Below are 15,246 nucleotides of genomic sequence, written 5' to 3'. Positions count from 1 at the left end.
TCTTTGGAAAACAGTCTCTACATCCCAACAATACTAACTTGAAAAATATTTTTGTAGGGCAAGGTAAATAATTGGCAGGCAACTTCTGAGCACAGAATCAAACCATTGGGCCTACATGTCCACACAGACCAGCCAGCACCCATCCACATTAATCCTGTTTTCCAGCGCTTGGCCATAGATTTCACCGCCTTGGCAATTGAAGTGCTATTAAATGCTGTCACTGACTGCTTCCTCTGCTCTCTCCGACAGTGGGTTCCAGGCACTCAGCCTCCTCAAGGTGAAAAAGGTCTCCCTCAAATTTCCTCTGCTAAACAGGATGCTGACTGGACTAGAGAACTTGTCTAATGAGGAAAACTCCAGCGAGCTACAGCTTTTATCTTTGAAGCAAAGGGGGATGAGAGGTGACTTTATACAGGTATTCAAGATGACAAGAGACACAGATAGAGTGGACAGCCAGATAGTTTTTCCCAGGGTGAAAGTGGCTAATACAAGGGGACATAATTTAAGATAATTGGAGGAAAGTACATGAGGGTATATGAACATTGTCTCGCTTTTACTGTGTACTGTACCAACAGCTATGGTCGAAATGACAATAAAAAGTGACTTGACTTGATCAGGGATGTCAGAGGTAGGAATTCTTTCTACAGAGTGGTGAATGCATGGAACACCCTGTCAAGGATGGAGATGGAGGCAGATACACTAGGGACATTTAAGAAGCTTGTATTTTGTAAATGACAGAAAATCAGAGGGCTATGTGAGAGGGAAGGATTAGGTTGATCCTAAAGTAGGTTAAAAGGTCAGCACAACTTTGTGGGCCTAAGAATTTGTACTGTGCTGTCTATTAAATCTCTACCAACACAAACAGAATATCGTTGGAATTTACAAGCCAGGCAGCATCTATTGAGGGGAATAAGCTGTCATTATTTTGGGTTGAGACCCTTCATCTTGCTCTTTTCCATAAATCTGTGTCCTCTTGGTTTTTGCCTAACTCTGATAAAGGAAAAGATTCCTACAGTCTACCCCTTTATAATTCTGCACATTTCGGTCATATTTCCTCTTAATCTGCTCCTCTTGTAGTGGTGAGTGCTTTTGTCCGCGCCACCCTTTCCGGCAGAGAGTTCAAGACTGACCCCATCATCCTCTGCTGAAAAATGTCTTCTCTAATCCTTGCAGTAATTGAGAAGTAGCTATAAACCAGAACTGTACACTGTCCCGTCACCACTGTTCTCCCTGTTGTGCCTCAGAATTTCTGGCAAATGTAAATGACTGACTTCCTTAATAGTGATGCAGTAGTCTATGAACAAAAATAAAAATTGGGGTAATATAACTTACTGGAATGATGTGTATGCCCTTAAATTTGGGCAATTGTGTCCTGTATTAATGATTTAGTGAATCACTGTTCACTGGGGCTTGAGGATCAGAGCTACAGGGAGAGTTGAATAGGTTAAGACTTCATTCTCTGGAGGGTAGGAGAATTAGGGTAGATTTGAGAGGTACACAAAATTATGAGGGGTACTGATAGGTTAAACGCAAGCAGGCTTTTTCCACTGAGACCAGAACTAGAGGTCATAGGTTAAGAGTGAAAGATGAAATGTTTAAGGGGAGCATCATCACTCAGAAAACGGCGCAGGTGTGGGACGAGCTGTCAGCGGATGTGCTGGAGGCGGGACCAATTTCAACATTTAAGAGAAATTTGGATTGGTTCAGTACTTCAACGGCTCTGTTTAATATCAGAGTATGTATACAGTATACAACCTGAACTTCTTACTCTTCACAGACATCCCCGAAACAGAAGAAAACCCCAAAGTATGAATGATAGGAAAACGTTAGGACCCCAAAGTCCACCTCCCACGCACAAGCAGCAGCAAAGCATTAACCCCCCCCCCAGCTCCTCCTCCCCCTTCTTGTTCCAGCAGGAAGCATCAAGGCCCCCACCACTTATCATGCAGGCATTAGCAAAGCTCCCCAAGCAGACTAGAATCTAGAGGCTATCAAAAACTACAGTCCATAACCCAGCAGGTCGACATGCCACAAGCTGTCTCTCACTAACAAGTATATGGACAGGAGGCGTATGGAGGGCTATTTATGGGAATAGACAAAATAACATTCTGGCACAGACTAGATGGGCCAAAAGGCCTGTTTTTGTGCTGTACTGTTTTATAACTGTATAACTCTATGACCACTGTTATAAGATTGTAGAAAAGTTCCATAGTATGATAAAATAGACTTTTAGGCCTCACAATCTACCCCCTCATGATCTTACACCCCACTGACTACCTGCATGGCACATTTTCTGTATCTGTTCACTTTAATCTACATACTGTTATTGTTTCACCTTGCACCACCCCAGTGCATTGTGTAATGAATTGATCTATATGGATTGCAAGTACAACATCTGTAACTTTGTACATATGACAATAATGAAGCAATTTACCATTGGTACAGACATAGAAAAAGATTCTGATAGTTGAGATTGAGAGATTGTGGAGATTGTATCATTTCGGGTATTGAAAGAGAAGGTAAGACAGATTTTTGAAAGATCTGGGAACTCAGAGACTTAAGGACAATGGGGAACGGGCCTAGAGGAGGAGGTGAGGCCTGGAACAGATCGGCCATGATTTCATTGCATAGTCAACACACTAGAGGGGCTGAGCGGTGTACTCCTGTTCCTATTTTCTTAAGCAACACACACAAAATGCTGGAGGAACTCAGCAGGCCAGACAGCATCAATGGAAAGGAATAAACACTTGACATTTCGGGCCGATGCTTTTCATTATGTTCTTATGAACCCAGGTCACTGGAACTGTGAGCAGCAGCTCTGTTAGTATTAAGACAATGGAGCATACTTAGTGAAAGCTAAACATATCTTAGTATGCAAGCTGGAACCTAACACCGTGAGATGGCAGCATACCCTGTGACAGATTCACTCTTTCATAGAAGAGAAACCTGATTCGACCATGTGAGACTGGGCGAGATAATCTCCAGGAGGAACTGCTGATAATCTGTCCATGCCAAACCAGGAAGAACTGGTGCCCTTCTGGAGAAACTGGGCTCCTTCTGCACTATCATGAAAGGCAAGGCCTTTAGGCCACTCAGACCAGGAAATTTAAGGGGTGATTTTTCTACAGGAGGAAATGTGTTCAGATTCATGGCAGAAGTTCCAGCAAACTAGCCATCTTCTCTCCCTCTCGTTGATGTTCTCTACATTTTATTTTATTTAGAGATAAAGCCTATGCCGCTCAATTACACCCATGTGACTAATTAACCTACTAACCTGCAAGCATTTGGAATGTGGGACGGAACTGGAGCACCCAGAGGAATCCCGTACTGTCATGGGGAGAACGTACAGACTCCTCACAGACACTGGCGGGAATTGAATTCGAGTCACTGGCACTGTTATAAAATGGCGGTGACCGCTATGCTACCATGCCAACCCTTGATCAATAGCCCTGAAGCTCTTGATTTTACCTACTTCCATATACCTCAGGCATGGCCATAACAAGCATCAATATCCCACAGTGTTTGCTACGTCCAGTCAACATGAACATTACAAAATTAACCACAGATTGCTGTTTCCCTGGTATTAATTCATGAACATTATCACAACTAGCTTGTTAACGAATCAACAACACCCGGTACCCCAAATCTCACTATTAATCCATTGACATTATCCATTATTTACTCCAATCATCAATGCCAATACAGCAATATTTTCAAGTGAGTAGCCTGCTCCCAAGTGCAAATGCATCAACATTGATTCATCTGTCTATAAGAGATTGACATTACACTGTAATAAATAGGTAAACTGCTAACTTGCTTTTTGATTTTCACTCGTGCCGAGGCACAGTGAAATATTTGACTTGTATACTGTCCATATATATCAATTAATTACAACAGTGCATTGAGAAAAGAAGGGAAAAGAATAGCAGAATGCAGAATGAACTATTACAGGTACAGGGAAAGTGCAATGTGAGTAGGCAGTAAGGTATAAGGTCAAAACGAGATTGATGTAAGGTCAAAGTCCTTTTCATTATACCAGGAAACCATTCAGTAGTCACGTAACGGTGACGAGAAGCTGTCCTTGAGCCTGGTGGTGCGCGCTGTCAGGCTTTCATATCTTCTGCCGGTGGGAAGAGGGCAGCGGGGAGCAGTGACGATTTCCAGGGTGAGCGCCCCAGAAATAATGGACCAACATTATGTTGTAATAGCCCCCTATCCCATCATCCGCACTATCTAGAGGTTGTACTCTGCGAGAATGCCGGAGGAACTCAGCAGGTCAGGCAGCATCAATAGAAAAGAATAAAGAGTCGACATTTCGGGCCAAGACCCTTCACTAATCTGTGGGGCATTATGGAAAGTTTGCAGGGGAAAATTTGCCCCTTAGAAACTGTTAACACAACAAAAGGTCTTATAGATTCTGTAGTTACTCTACAGGAACTTTGGGGCAATGGTATATGTGGTTATTTTCTCCTGCTCCCTTCCACTAACCATTTCAATTTCATTTTTACCCCCATTTAGTTACTGGAAATGCTATTGCTGATTCTACAATGAATGGTATTACACATCCTATCAAATGCCCAAGATCAACCTTCTCCTTTAGTCCTTCACTTAAGATCTATGATTATTGACACATTGGCAAGAAGGAGAGTTTTCGCACAGGCTGCAAGATAAATAACATTTAAAAAATAATTAATTGACTCATGGAACACAAACTTGATAGACAGGGAGCAGGGCAAAGCTGAAACTTATATCCGAACAACAGCACAACCTTGAACTCAGCATAAAAGGGACATTCAGATAAAATACACATTAGTATTGACCAACAAAAACCTCCTGAAATGTTATAAATGGTTGTGTCATGGAAGCAGATTATACCTCTTTCAAAAGGAATGCTATTACAATTTTTCATTATCACCCTATTATTACATTATTACGCTATTCCAAAAGGAAAAGATTTTAGGCCATTGCAGAAAGACCTGAGGAATGGGACAAATTGGAAGGCACATTCCAGGAGTTGTTATGTTCAAGATGGGCTGAATGGTGTCTATTTGTTTTTTTTTACTTCATATCCAGTCAGAATAGAATAGAAAGACCTAATTCCAATTATCTCCCATAACATGTAACTTTGAAGATTAAAAAACGCAAGCTATAATTGAACCAAATAATATTTTGAAATACAATTTCTTTAAGAGCCTGTGTTTAAATTTCAAAACTTTTGAAACACCAAAGTGTTGAAATTAGACTGTAAAAGAATGGTTTAAATTTATTTACCAATGTCCCATTTGCACACACCACTGACATTAACATGATGCTCCATCCAATACATAATAGTAAAGTTTGGTGGAGTTTAATGAGGGATTATTTTATTAATGAAGGAGTAAACAGTCTCAAGTATTCTAAAAAGTTTTGCTGTGTTGAGAATTTACAGGTTTGCTCCAAACCAGGGGGCCCCAACATTTTTTGGGCCATGGACCCCTACCATTAACCGAGGGGTCTGTGGACCTTGGAAACCCCTGCAGTTCTGCCTGAGCAGAAAATCACAGGAGTGCAACTCTTTCCATAGAGTTGAATTCAAATAGTTCTCATGATTAACTGTAAAGTGTTTGTGGATTTGCAGTACAGGGTAAAAGCAATTACCCTTCCCTCCCCCATACCTCCACCACTGCATCACAGCCAATCTCACACACTTTGCTGGGTAAATTTTGAACTAAAATCTTGAACTTTGTCTAAAACCGGCCAAAAAAACCCCCATTAAACTGCGCACGACCCACTGTAATACACCAAATGCTGAGCCAGATCTTTGTAAAGAAAATACCAATTGCAGCCTCAGACAGTGAGAGCAGACAGGTGTTTGGTGTGCCGGTCGGGCCAGGATTGGGAAGTATTTACACAAGTTAAATAAAAGGACGACCAGTCCGCAGCTTTCAGCAATTTGAAGGCGAAAAGCCTCGAGAAAGAAAAGAGAGAAATGTTACACAGAAGGAACCTACCTGTTATGTATGGGATGGAGTGTTAAATTTTTGAGAAGAGTCTCCTTCTTGTTGCACCAATCCTTCCTCAATGGACTGCTTTCAGGAGTATAAATACTGTAGGACCCACCTCTACTGCTGGCTACCTGTCTGCTCTCTATTTTATAAACACAGGTAGCATTCAGCTCGTGGTGACGTTGCATCAGAATACCTAATTACCTGAAGCACCCTTCCTGAGGTAAATGCTGCTCCAAGAGCTTTGAACCTGCTCTGATTCCCTTGCAGCCCTGCGGGACTGCTGGAAGTGAAATTCTTATTGCTCGTGGGTAAACTATTATCAACCCAGTGCTATCTTTACAAATTCCACAATATTTACACACATGTTGAATCGCAACCAACTTCAAAAGAAACTGTGATATGAGAACAAGTGTAATCTCAGAGGCTAACCCCTCCACCTGTTACTATTTGTACCCAGACAACCAGAAAACAGGTTTGGGGGCATTCCTGTTTCATCTTATCCATATCCCTCCCCTCTGAATCTGGTTTTCCATGCAGTGCCAGAGTCTTAATTGTGGTCAGGGAACCTGCACCCTGCACTTTGCACCCTTAATCTGTTTAGTCGCCTGAACTCCAAATTAGCAATGACATCCTCTCCTCTGCGTGTTATTGAATCAAAATCAGGTTTAATATCACTGGCATATGTCGTGAAATTTGTTGTTTTGCGGCAGCAATACAGAGTAATGCAGAATAATAAAAAACAGTAAATTACAATAAGACATATTTATATAATATTAAATTAATTAAGTAAGTAGAGCAAAGAAAAAGTAAAAGAAAATAGTGAGGTACAGTTCACGGGTTCAGTGTCCATTCAGAAATCTGATGGCAGAGGGGAAGAAGCTGTTCCTGAGACACTGAGTGTGTGTCTTTAGGCTCCTGTACACCCTCTGTGATGGTGACAATGGGAAGAGGGACATGTTCTGGGTGATGGAGGGTCCTTAATGAAGGATTCCACCTTCTCGAGGCAATGCCTTTTGAGGCTGTCCTCAATGCTGGAAGAGCTGGTGCCCGTGATGGAGCTGACCGCGTTTACAACTTTCAGCAGCCTTTTTCGATCCTGTGCGCACCAGACTGTAATGCAACCAGTACTTCAATAAGTGTATTTGTGTTCTGCATTGCGTTGTCTGAGTTGCCTGTAAGTGTAAGTGCCAGGCTAGTGTTCCTGACAAGTTCAGATCTAACTAGAATTAATAAGTACACTAAGTAACAGTGATAAAGATGGTGTTATTATTTGAGCATCAATAAACCATCAACTGGTTCAATAACAGAGGGATATATTCGTTACCTGAGTGACTGATACCTTACTCTAAGGGTAGCAGTTATAATCCACCACAATGAGCAGTTCAAAGGTTAAAGTACATTTATTACCTAATTATATATAAATTATACAACGTTGAGATTCGTCTGCTTACAGGCAGCCACAAAAGCAAGAAACCCAAAAGAAGCCATTTAATAAAAAGGCCAACTAACACCCAATGAGCAGAGAGAGAAAAAAACATACACATCTTGCAAACAATAACACTGTTCAGAACGAAAGTGAGTCCATAGAGACACGAAGCCCGTGGCAGCCGGAGCAGGCCCACAGCCTCAGCCTCGGTGCATCACACAGCAGAGCAAAATGTTGTGAAGCCAATGCTCACCTCCAGTCCCACCACCCTGCTTTTTCAGTCCAGCGACTGGTGGTTGTAACTGCTAACCTTACCAGCAAAGTTAAGATCCCACACATTAACAAATCAAAAAAGAAGCTCAGTTTTACAGTTGCTTCAGGTACACTCTTAAAGAAGGATTCTTTGACTAAAGATTATGAGTATCGATCGGGTGAATGCTTGCAGACTTTTCCCTCTCAGGCTGGAGGAGACTAGTACTAGAGGTCATAGGTTTACAGTGAAAGGTGAAATATTCAAGGGGAATCTGAGAGGGAACTTCTTCACTCAGAGGGTGGGTACAAGTGTGGCATGAGCTGCCAATGGAAGAAGTGGATGTGGGCTCGATTTCAACATTGGATAGGTTCATGGATGGTAGAGGTATGGAGGGATATGGTCCAGGTGTGGGTAGATGGCACCAGCCAGAAGATTAGGTCGACATAGTCTGGATGGGCTGAATGGCCTGTTTATGTGCTGTAGTATTCGACTGGCAGACACAGGTCCTTTACAAATTATGAACCATAACTTACAAACGTACTAACGAAAGTTTGGGGACAAGTGGGATGGATTTTTCAGCTCCTGAGGGCTGCAGTGTGGGAACTTTCTGACTTATAAACTGTTTGGTTACGAACAGGTGACAGGAGTGGAGCACTGATGGAAACTGGTGAAGACCAGTGAGCACAGTGAAGATTCACCAGACTGCTGTCTAGAATGAAGAGTCTGTCATACAAGAAGAGATGGGGTACACTCGACCTGTATACATTCTCATAGAAGAGTGAGGGGAGGTATCATTGAGACATAAAAGCCACTGAGAGAGCCTAACTGGCAACATGCAAATCTTGTCGTGGGTGAGTCTTGAACAAGGGCTGTGATATTTAGATGGAGCGAAAAATTTCTTCAAATAAGGGCTGGTGAATCTTTCGGATTCTTAGTCCAAGAATGTTTTGGAGTTTCTGAATTCAACTGTGATTGATAGATTTCTGGAAATTAAAACAAATCAAGGGATATGTTGCTGAAGTATGAGAATAAAGATAAAGATTAAAGATTAGCTTTAACTGTCACACATTGAAACATACAGTGAAATGCATCATTCATGAGTCATGACCAGTGCAGTCCAAAGGATGAGTTGAGGACAAACTGTGAGTGTTGCCACGCTTCCAGCACCAACATAGCATTTTGACATATTACTATCCCCTGTGTCTTTGGACTGTGGGAGGAACCCACAACACCTGGAGGAAGCCCACGTGGTTACAGGGAGAACATACAAACTCCTTCCAGACGGTGACAGGAATGAAATCCCAATCTTCTGATCACTGCCACTGTAAATAGTTACACTCACTGCTACTCTACCTTAGTGTTTGGGTAGATGACTAGTGAGTGACAGAATGGCCTATTCTAAGTTCCTTAATCCTTATGACCTTCTTCCAGAATTAGCTCAAAGTTCAAAATTCAAAGTAAATTTATTATCAAAGTATATGTATGTCACCACATACAACCCTGAGATATGTTTTATTGTGGCCAAACACAGTAAATCCAAGTAGCAGGCTTCCATTAGTCCCGACAGACCATGGATTTGCGCCTTGGAAAGTTTCCAGGTCACAAGCCTGGGCAAGGTATTTTTTATGGAAGACCGGCAGTTGCCCAAGCTGCAAGTCTCCCCTCTCCACACCACCAACATTGACCAAGAGAAGGGCATTAGAAATCCAAGAAAGACAACAGAATCAATGAAAGACTGCACCCAACAGGACAGACAACCAATGTGCAAAGGACAGCAAGCTGTGCAAATACAAAAGAAACAAAATAAATAAGTAAATATTGAGAACGTGAGCTGAAGAGCACTTGAAAGTGAGTCAATATTTTGTGGGAAAAGTTCAGTGATGGGGACGGGTGAAGTTATCCCCATTGGTTCAAGAGCCTGATAGTTGAAGGGCAATAACCTCCTGACCATAGTGGTGTGTGTCCTGAGGCTCTTGTTCCTTCTTCCTGATGGCAGCAGTGAGAAGAGAGCATGTCCTGGGTGTTGGGGCTCCCTGATGATAAACGCTGTTTTCCACCACATCTCCCTGCTTTGTATTTATCTATATCAAACAGCATAAAGCAGGGAGATATACAGTGACACAGCAGGGAGAGCTGTTGTCTCACACCCCCAGCAGCCTATTTCAATCCTGACCTTGGGTGGTGTGTGTGTGTGTGTGTGTGTGTGTGTGTGTGTGTGTGTGTGTGTGTGTGTGTGTGTGTGTGTGTGTGTGTGTGTGTGTGTGTGTGTGTGTGTGTGTGTGTGTGTGTGTGTGTACAGAATGCGCATTCTCCCTGTGACTGCAGAGGATTCCTCCCAGTGCTCTAATTTCCTTCCATATTGCAAAGGGTGAGTGAAGTGAGTGAATCGCTAGTGAGTGAATTGTCTACCGCAGCTGGATGGCAGGCAAATCAGACCAAAACTGATGGGTAGGGGAGAGGAAATCAGTTAGAGGGAAATGTGGGGGAATAGAATTGAACGTTTGATTGCTCTGGGCCTGTACTCACTGGAGTTTAGAAGAATGAGGGGTATCTCACTGAAACCTATTGAAAGGGCTAGATAGAGTGGAAGTGGAGAGGATGTTTCCTATAGTAGGTGAATCTAGGACCAGAGGGCACAGCCTCCGAATGCAAGTGCATGCCTTTAGAACAGAGATGAGGGAGAATTTCTTTAGCCAGAGGGTGGTGAATCTGCGGAATTCATTGCCACAGAAGTCTGTGGAGGCCAAATCATTGGGCATATTGAAAGCAGAGGTTGATAGGTTCTTCATTTGTAAGGGCATCAAAGGTTATGGGGAGAAGTGAGGGAGAATGGGGTTGAGAGGGATAATAGTCATAATGGAATAGTGGAGCAGACCCAGTGGGCCAAATAGCCTATTTTTGCTCCTGTGTCTTATGGTCTTATGAGAATGCTCTGAGAGCTAGCTTGGTCTCCTTGGGCTGAATTGCTCTCCTCTATGTTGCAATGAAACCTGGAGAAAGACAAACCTGTGCCAAGCAATTCTTATGCCTTTATTGAATTAAGGAGTTTGAATTATTGGAATGTGAGGCTGTCGGAACAGATGACACTTTGATGGAGTGTTCGCTGCGGGTCAGGATGTTATGTAATTGTGTCTCAGTCCAGCGCAAAACTCTGCCCTTTGTGGTGTCCCAGTACTGCGAGTGCCAGACTCTTTAAGGAGCTGGATGAAAGATTGAGGGAAAAATCGCTTATCTTTTTACAACAGTTCCATAGACAAACACCGCCAGTGCATTCCTTCCGTGTCTGCTGGGCGGAGGTCGACAGAACACTGGAGGTCAGTGCCAATGCATCTTTTCTCCAAGATCACCATGGCACAACACAGACAGCAGGAGCGGAATTCATTCCTGCTGGATCCATTTTGTAACTGGATCCTTAGCGTTATACCAGCGCTGCGGTACAGAACCATTTACTTAAAATGGTGTCACTGATGTGGTTGGAAAAGGTTCATATAGATTTGTACCTATTGCATCTTTTTAAAATAAATTATTAATGTTTTCAATTAAATTAGAATCTCCCTCAGAAGAGGCAGAGGAAACATGAAAAGAGAAAGGTCCTGAAGGTTTGGGTGGGATGGGGTGTATAGGAGGATATTTTCACTCTTGGGAGAACTTAGAACAAGCAATGATTGTTCAGAATCAGTTCACTCACACTAAAGTTGGATGAGATGGGGGTTTTAGGGCATCATGAACCTTCAGAATTCTCTTCCTGGAAGAGAATGGAGGCTGGATATTATTAAAGCAGAGGTAATAGATTCCTGATAATTCCTCTTAAATTTTGTTTCTTAATTGTCCTTAAACCGTAGGCTCCCCCTCTGTGGGCTCGGTCTATAGTTCTTCTGCCTTGATGAAGCAGCCAGCATAATCAAGGACCCCATCCACTGCAGACTTTCTTCTCTTTGGGTAGAAGATACAAAAGCCTGAAAGCTCACACCACAAGGCTCAAGGCTAGCTTCTATCCCACTGTTATCAGACTCTTGAAAGGACCTCTTGCATGATAAGATTGACTCTTGGCCTTACAGTTTCCCTCGCTTTGATTTTGCACTTCATCTTTTACCTGCACTGCACTTTTTTCAGCTGCTTTTGCACTTTATTCTGCATTGTTGTTGTTTTACCTTATTCTAGCTCAATGCACTGTGTGATGATTTGATCTGTATAAACAGTATGCAATCAAGCTTTTCACTGTATCTTGGTGCATGTAACAATAATAAACCAATAGCAATAAACACCGTAGAACAATTATCTAAAACTTTTCACCTGAAGTCCTTTTGACGACCAGAGACATTTAGGCATTGTTTCAGGGCTTTGACACCATAAGCGGACAAAAGGGCAACAAGGGTCAGGGTCTTAGACTGAGATACAATGTGTGAAGACCATGTCTCTTCCACAGCACCAAGCTCTGGACTCGGTACAGAAGATTAGTGCAAGAAGGGTGTTGAGGGTAAGGTGTAGGCTGATGCCAAGTTGATCTGGCCCATTAAACCAGTCCCTGTCTGTCCTCTCAGGTGGACACAAGAAATCTCTTGGGCAATCTTCCAAATGAGAATGGGAAAGTTATCCTTGGTGCCCTGCCAATATTTATCCCACAATCAACATCACAAAAACAAGACTATTTTGGAATTTGGTGTGTGCAAGTTAGCTGCTGTGTTTTATAAATTGCAGGAGTTCATAAATTTCATTTGCCCTTCTTTGGCTATGGAAGGATTGGGGCCCACCTCAGTGTGGACTGTACTGGGCCATATCTCAAATAACAATAGGTCGAAGGAGAGGAAGGAGATGGAGAGCTTAGTGACATGGTGTTATGACAACAACCTTTCCCTCAGTGCAAGCAAAACAAAAGAGCTGGTTATTGACTTCAGGAAGGGGGATGGTGTGCATGCTTTTGCCTACATCAATGGGGCAGAGGTTGAGAGGATCGAGAGTTCCTAGTGGTGAACATCACAAATAGCCTGTCTGGGTCAAACTACATAGATGCAATGGTCAACAAAGCCCAGCAACACCTCTACTTCATCAGGAGGCTAAAGAAATTTGACATGTCTCTGTCAACCCTTGCCAATTTTTATCAATATACCCTAGAAGGTATCCTATTTGGGTGTATCACAGCTTGGTATGACAACTGCTCTGCCCGTGAGCACAAGAAACTACAAAGAATTGTGGGCACAGCACATCGTGGAAACCAGCCACCCCTCCATGAACTGTCCACAAAAGCCTGAAATCGTGTACCACCAGGTTCAAGAACAGCTTCTAGCTCTCTGTTATGACTATTGAAAGGTCCTCGAATGCAATAAAATGGACTCCTGACCTCACAACCTACCTTGTTATGATCTTGCACCTCATTACCTGCCTGCACTGCACTTTCTCTGTAACTGCTACACTTTATTCTGCACTCTGTTATTTATTTTTAGCTTGCTCTACTTCAATGTTATGATAATTCAATCTGTATGAACAGTACATAAGACAAGTTGTAGCTCAATACACGTGATAATAATAAACCAATTCCAATTCCACGCTGGGAAAAGTTCCTGAGCAATGGCAGATCTTCCTTTTACTTAACGTTGATTACTCAGTTAGGAAGAATAATGCAGTCCAGTTGAGTTAGAAACTGCTTTATGTTAGTGGCGTAGTGGTTAAGGCACAGGATTGGCAATAAAGGGCTTCTAACAATTCTCACAAAAATAAAAATTAATAATCTTCAGTTTAGTTCAATATACATGAGCGATGACAGCCATAATGTATTTGAAGATACATTTTGATTTCTAAGGTGGGAAGTGGAAGTCATCTTATATGGTTTGGCTCATGTGTGACTCTTTACTCATATGTAAATAACTTTGAAATAATAGACTGGCTTAGACGCACTTGGGGTCAAGCAACAAATGGTGACCTCATTACCTCAAAGTTCAAAGTAAATTTATCATCAGAGTACATATATGTCAGCATATACAACGCTGAGTTTAATTTTCTTGCAGGCATACTCAATAAATCCAATAACCATAATTGAATCAATGAAAGATCATGACCACTAATTGGAAAAATTTTATAAATACTTCAAGAAAGCACATTTATGCTGAGGTACCTGCTTCAGTTACATGGAATACATTGTAAAAGTTACCCCAGTTTGGAATTTAAAAGAAAAACAAATCTCAGTAACAGTCACCATGCAAATATCAGGTAGTCATGGCAATGCTGGATTGTGAGTCTTTCAGAGAAGATTTCTACTGCCCTTGCCCCAACTGGTAGCTGGCAATCAACACTGGCACTACTCAAGGATATATGCTTAGCCCACAACTCTACTCTTTCTACACCCACGACTGTGTGGCTAGGCACAGCTCAAACGCCATCTATAAATTTGCCGATGACATTGGCAGAATTTCAGATGGTGACGAGGAGCCATACTGGAGTGAGATAGTTCAGCTGGTGGAGTGGTGTTGAAACAACCTTGTACTCAACCTTATTAAGACTAAGGAATTGCTTGTGGACTTCAGGAAGGGGAAGTCGATTGAACACACACCAGCCTTCATCGAGGGATCAGCAGTAGAAAGGTTGAGCAGTTTTAAGTTCCTGGTTGTCAACATCTCTGATTATCTATCCTGGGCCCAACATATTGATGTAATTTCAAGGAAGGCATGTCAGCAGCTGTATTTCATTAGGAGGTTGAGGAGAACTTGTATGTCACCAAAGACTCTCTCAAATTCCTACAGATGTACTGTGGAGAGCATTCTAACTGGTTGCTTCACCTTCTGTTATGGAGAGGCCACTGCACAGGATTGTAAAAAGCTGCAGATAGTTACTAGTCACTAGTCGCCCCAGCATTGAGGACATCTTCAATAGGCAATGCCTCAAAAAAGGCAGCATCTGTCAATAAGGATCTCCACCACCCAGTACATGGCCTCTTCTGATTGGTGCCATCAAGGAGGATGTACAGGAAGCTGAAAACACATGCTCAATGTTTCGAGAACAACTTCTTCCCCACCACCATTAGATTTATCCATGAACATCGAACCCAAGGACAATACCTCAATATTTTTCCCTTTTTTTGTTCTCTTTTTGCACTACTTTTTTATTTTATATATAGAGTACCATATATATACAGTGGCATGCAAAGGTTTGGGCATCCCGTACTGTGAATAGCTAAGCAAGTAAAAGATGACCTGATTTCCAAAAGGCATACAGTTAAAGATGACACATTTCTTTAATATCTTAAGCAAGATTACTTTTTTAGTTCCATCTTTTACAGTTTCAAAATAACAAAAAAGGAAAAGGGCCTGAAGCAAATGTTTGGGCATCCTGCATGGTCAGTACTTAGTAACACCCCCTTTGGCAAGCATCACAGCTTGTAAATGCTTTCTGTAGCCAGCTAAGAGTCTTTCAATTCTTGTTTGGGGGATTTTCACCCATTCTTCCATGCAAAAGACTTCTAGTTCTGTGAGATTCTTGGGCCGTCTTGCACGCACTGCTCTTTTGAGGTCTATCCACAGATTTTTGATGATGTTTAGGTCAGGGGATTGTGAGGGCCATGACAAAACTTCAGCTTGCGCCTCTTGAGG

General features: G+C 42.2%; 1 protein-coding gene across 2 annotated transcripts in view; it reads right to left on the bottom strand.

Annotated features, from left to right (window-relative positions):
• LOC132381010 (solute carrier family 26 member 9-like) overlaps window positions 1-15,246 on the bottom strand; it is a 146,454-nt gene that overhangs the window by 116,497 nt on the left and 14,711 nt on the right. The gene's annotated exons all lie outside the window — the stretch shown is intronic.

Source organism: Hypanus sabinus, chromosome 25 (assembly GCF_030144855.1).
Source record: "Hypanus sabinus isolate sHypSab1 chromosome 25, sHypSab1.hap1, whole genome shotgun sequence".
Taxonomy (NCBI): domain Eukaryota; kingdom Metazoa; phylum Chordata; class Chondrichthyes; order Myliobatiformes; family Dasyatidae; genus Hypanus; species Hypanus sabinus.
Note: the sequence above shows the minus strand (reverse complement) of the source record. Positions and strands in the feature narration are given on the sequence as shown.